The sequence below is a fragment of the Neovison vison genome, chromosome 7 (genome assembly GCF_020171115.1).
Source record: "Neovison vison isolate M4711 chromosome 7, ASM_NN_V1, whole genome shotgun sequence".
Taxonomy (NCBI): Eukaryota; Metazoa; Chordata; class Mammalia; order Carnivora; family Mustelidae; genus Neogale; species Neogale vison.
Genome location: NC_058097.1, coordinates 54,943,432 through 54,949,073, shown reverse-complemented (window position 1 = coordinate 54,949,073; position 5,642 = coordinate 54,943,432).

Genomic DNA, 5,642 nt, shown 5'->3' with positions numbered 1-5,642 from the left:
GTGTTAACCCCTTAACTATGGCATAAAGGTTAAAGAACAAGAGCATAAAAATAACTGTATAATTTGTTAATGAATACAAAATATAAGAGGTAAATTGTGACATTAAAACATAAAAGTAGGGGCAGGAAGGGATGAGTATTTGGATGTGATCAAAGTTAAGTTGTTATTAGCAGAAGATAGAGTGTTCAAAGATGTTTTATGTAAGCCTAATAGTAACCACAAATAAAAGTCTATAGTTGATTTGTAAAAGAAAAAGAGAAAGGAATCTGAACATACCACTACAGAAAATCACCAATTCTTTTTTTTTTTTTAAAGATTTTATTTATTTATTTGACAGAGAGAAATCACAAGTAGATGGAGAGGCAGGCAGAGAGAGAGGGAAGCAGGCTCCCTGCTGAGCAGAGAGCCCGATGCGGGACTCGATCCCAGGACCCTGAGATCACGGCCTGAGCCGAAGGCAGCGGCTTAACCCACTGACCCACCCAGGCGCCCAAAATCACCAATTCTTGACAGAAGGTAGCAAGAGAGTAAGAAAGGAATAGCCCACTACAAAATAGCCAGAGAAATAAAATGGCATTAGTAAGTCCTTATCCTATCAGTAATTACTCTAAATGCAAATGGATTTAATTATCTAATCAGAAGGCCAGAGAGTCCAGATGGATTTTTTTTTTTAAATGACCAAACAACATGCTGTGTAGGAGACTCACTTCAGCTTTAAGGACATACATAGGATTAAAATAAATGGCTGGAGAAAGATATCCCATGCAAGTGGAAACCAAAAGAGCAGGGGTAGCTATACTTATATCAGACAAAATAGACTTTAAGCCAAAATGGAATAAGAGATAAATAAGGTCATTACATAATGAAAAAAGGGTCAATTCTTCAAGAAAATATCACAAGCCTCTGTCTTCGGCTTGGGTCATGAACCCAGAGTCCTGGGATGGAGCCCCGCATCGGGCTTTCTGCTCAGTGGGGGACCTTCTTCCCCCTTCCCCTCTGCCTGCCTCTCTGCCTACTTGTGATCTATGTCTGTGAAATACATAAATAAAATCTTTTTTAAAAATTTAATTTCTTTTCAGTGTAACAGAATTCATTGCTTATGCACCACATTCAGTGCTCCATGCAATGAAATCTTTAAAAAAAAAAAGATATCACAATCATAAATATATACACACCAAACATTGGAGCACCTAACTATATTAGGCAAATACAGATCTGGAGAGAGAAATAGGTAACAATGCAATAATCGTAGGGGATGTCAATACTCCACTTTCAACAATGGATAGATGATCATGACAGTATCAACAAGAAAATGCTGGATTTGAATCATATTTTAGACCATATGGACTTAGCAGATATAAATAGAACATTCCATCCAATTGTAGCAGAATACACATTCTTCTCAGGCACACACAGAACATTCTCCAAAGTAGTTTATATGATACACCACAAAATAAGTCTTAGTAAGTTTAATAAAAGTGAAATCATATCAAGTATCTCTTCTGACCACAATAATATGAAACTAGAAATCAGTAAGAGGTGGAAAGCTGGAAGATCTACAAATACGTGTAAATTAAACTACATATTCTTGAACAACCAATGGGTCAAAGAAGAAATCTAAAGGGAAATCAAAATATATCTTGAAACAAGTGAAAATAGAAACACCTACCAAAACCTATGGGATGCTACAAAAGCAGTTTAAAGAGGGAAGCTTATACCAACGAACCTCTAGATTAAGAAAGTAAAAATATCTCACACAACCTAACTTCACACCTGAAGGAACTAGAAAAAGAACAAACAGTGCGAAGTTGAAAAAAGGAGGAGAAAACAAAGAGCAGAAATGAAATCTTGCCATTTGCGACAACATGGATGGAACTAGAGCATATCATGCTTAGCGAAATAAGTCAAGCGGAGAAAGACAACTATCATATGATCTCCCTGATATGAGGGAGTGGTGATGCAACATGGGGGCTTAAGTGGGTAGGAGAAGAACCCATGAAACAAGATGGGATAGGGAGGGAGACAAACCATAAGTGACTCTTAATCTCACGAAACAAACTGTGGGTTGCTGGGGGGAGGGGGGTTGGGAGAAGGGGGGTAGGGTTATGGACCTTGGGGAGGGTATGTGCTTTTGGGTAAATTGGAAGGGGAGATGAACCATGAGAGACTATGGACTCTGAAAAACAATCTGAGGGGTTTGAAGTGGTGGGGGGGGTGGGAGGTTGGGGTACCAGGTGGTGGGTATTATAGAGGGCACAGCTTGCATGGAGCACTGGGTGTGGTGAAAAAATAATGAATACTGTTTTTCTGAAAATAAATAAATTGGGGAAAAGAAAAAAAAAAAGAAATAAAGAGGCTAAATCTGGAAAAAAAAAAAGAGCATAAATAAGTGAAATAGAGGCCAGAAAAACAATAGAAAATATCAGTGAAACTAAGAGACTTTTTTTTGAAAGATAAAATTGACAAATCTTAAGATTTAGAAAAAATTACTGATATAAAGTCTAAAAGGAAAGAGGAGATGTTACAACTGAAAGCACAGAAATTCATAGACTCTTAAGTAACTAGTATGACCTATCATATGCAAACAAATTAGGTAACCCAAGAAGAAAAGGATAAATTTCTAGAAACATACAGGCTACCAAGACTGAATCAGAAAGAAATAGAAAATCTGAACAAACCAATAACAAGTAAGGGGGGGAAGAAAGGAAGCTTCCCCCCCAAATCCAACACCACTCAGGACCAGATGGTTTTACTAGTGAAGTCTACCAAACATTTAATGAAGAAGTAACACTAATCCTTATCAAGCTTCCAAAAATTGAAGAGAGAGGATCACTTCCAAACTCATAGGGAAGACCAGCACTACCCTGGTACCAAAGCCAGATAGGGACAATACAATCACAGATATCCACACACAAATGTTATTGATGAATATGGATGCAAAAATTATCAATAAAATATCAACAAACCAAATTCAATAGCGCTTCATAAAGATCATACACCATGACAAAGTGGGATTTATCCCTGGGATGCATGGATGGTTCCACACATGGCAATTAATAAATGTGATACACGGGGCGCCTGGGTGGCTCAGTGGGTTAAGCCACTGCCTTCGGCTCAGGTCATGATCTCAGGGTCCTGGGATCGAGTCCCAGGGCTCTCGGCTCCCTGCTCGAGCATCGGGCTCTCTGCTCATCAGGGAGCCTGCTTCCCTCTCTCTCTCTGCCTGCCTCTCCCATCTACTTGTGATTTCTTTCTGTCAAATAAATAAAATCTTAAAAAAAATAAATGTGATACACCACTTTAATTGAATGAAAGGTAAAAATCACATGGTCATCTGAAAAAAAGGGTCAAAAAACATTAGAAAAAATATGACATCCTTTCATGATAAAAGCTCTCAACAAATCACATATAGATGGAATATAACTCAACCTAATAGAGGCCATATACACCAAACCCACAGCTACCATACTAAATGAAAGATTGAAAGCTTATCCTCTAAGATTAGAAATAAAACAATGTACCCACTCTCACTCATTCACTATTCCTATTCAGCATAATGCTGGGACATTCAATCAAGATGAAATAAAAGACGCCGAATCGGAGAGGAAGAAGTTAATTTGTCTTTGTTTGCAAATGATATGATCTTACATACAGGAAATCCTGAAGACCTCACCAAAAAAATGGTTATAACTAATCAGTGAATTCAATAAGGTTGTATTGTAAAGAACCATCATACAGAAATCCGCTGGGCTTCTATACACTAAAAATGGGATATCTGAGAAAGAAAATAGTTCCATTCACAATAGCATCAAAAATAAAAATCCATTGGAATAAATTTAAACAAGGAGGTAAAAGACTTGTATACTGAAAATTATGACTTTGATGAGAGAAATTGTAGACAGAAATAGATGGAAAGATATCTTGTATATAAGAAGTAGAAGTAATATTGTGGCTCGTTTTTGTGTACAGTTACTCTTCTGCGTACTTAAGAAATGGTCAGTAGCACTGCAGTTCAGGAAATGTTCACCACCACACCCCCATTTCCTTAAAAGTGCTCTCTTTTGGGAGCCTGTATGGCTCAGTGGGTTAAGCCTCTGCCTTTAGCTCAGGTGATGATCCCAAGGTCCTCGGATTGAGCCCAGCATCAGGCTTTCTGCTCAGTGGGGAGCCTGTTCTTCCCTTCCCCCCACCTGCCTCTCTGCCTACTTGTGATCTCTGTCTGTCAAATCAATAAATAAAATCTTTTAAAAAGGGGGGGGGATCATGACCTGAGCCGAAGGCAGAGGCTTTAACCCACTGAGCTACCCAAGTGCCCCAAGAAACAAACTCTTAACTATATAGAGCAAACTGATGGTTACTTGGGGAGGGGGCAGGAGGGATGGGTTAAATAGGTGGTGGGTATTAAGGAGGGCAATTGTGATGAGCACCAGGTGTTGTATGTAAGTGATGAATCACTAAATTCTATACTTGAAACTAATAGAGTGAGTTACCTGGAATTTAAATAAATGTGTGGAAAATAATTTTTAAAAAACCTCTGCACAGCAAAAAAAATATATTTTTTAACGAATACACAACTTATGGAATGGGAGAAAATATTTGGAAACCATGTATCAGATAAAGAGTCAGGACTCATATAAAGAATGTCTACACCTCAGTAACAACAACAGCAACAAAAACCCAATGAATTCAATTTTTAAAAATGGGCAGAGGAACAAACAGACATTTTTCTGAAAAAGACATCCAAATGGCCAACAGGTACATAAAAAGATGCACAACATCGCTAATTATCAGGGAAATCCAATCCAAAACCAATTTCCTGCCAGTGCAACAACAACAAAAATTCCTGAAGTGAAGGAAAAGCAGAGAACTTTTCTCTTTCTGTTTTATATCCTGCTGGATAGTTGCATCTCTTTTTTAAAAAATATTTTTAAAATATTAGAGTGCGTGAGTGGGTGTAGGGGGAGAGGGAGAGGAAGAGAATCTCAAGCAGGCGCCACACTGAGCTCAAGGCCTGATCCCAAGACCCTGAGACCATAACCTGAGTCCTAAGCAAGAATCAGGTGCTCAACCGACTGAGCCACCCGGAGTCTCTGGTTGCATCTCCTTTTAAATGGATTCTTGGTCACAGGTGAATCCAGGCTCGGGTAATAAAGAAGGCTTGTTCAGCGCAGCTCAGCTCGCCCCTTTTATGATCTCTACTTTTACCCAGCACATAGCAGCCTTTCTAATAATTTTCCTTTTGTTTTTTCTATTTCCAACTATATCAGGTGTGAAAGGGAGCAGTGAGAAAGAAAGGCAAGCCCAGTTCCACAACACCGGAGGGTTTATTTAGACTCCACCTGATCATTCAAAAGAGAAATTTAAGGTAGGCGGGAAGCTCAGTCCTACAGAGGATTCTGGGATTTGTAGTCCAGACGCTTTCTGGGATTGGAGCACTTCCGCTCCGGGAAAGCGCAAAACTATTTGCTCCGCTGGAGAAGTGGGAGAGCGTAATACAGTGCTCTGTGTGTTCGGAAGCATTCGGCTGCCAGAGGGCAAGAATGCGAAGCCCTCTCCTTTCGTGGACTCCGTATTGGATTCCGGCCGTAGGTGTGGGAACCGGCTTGTCCGCCTCACGCGGGGGTGGGATAGCGGCCCCGGTT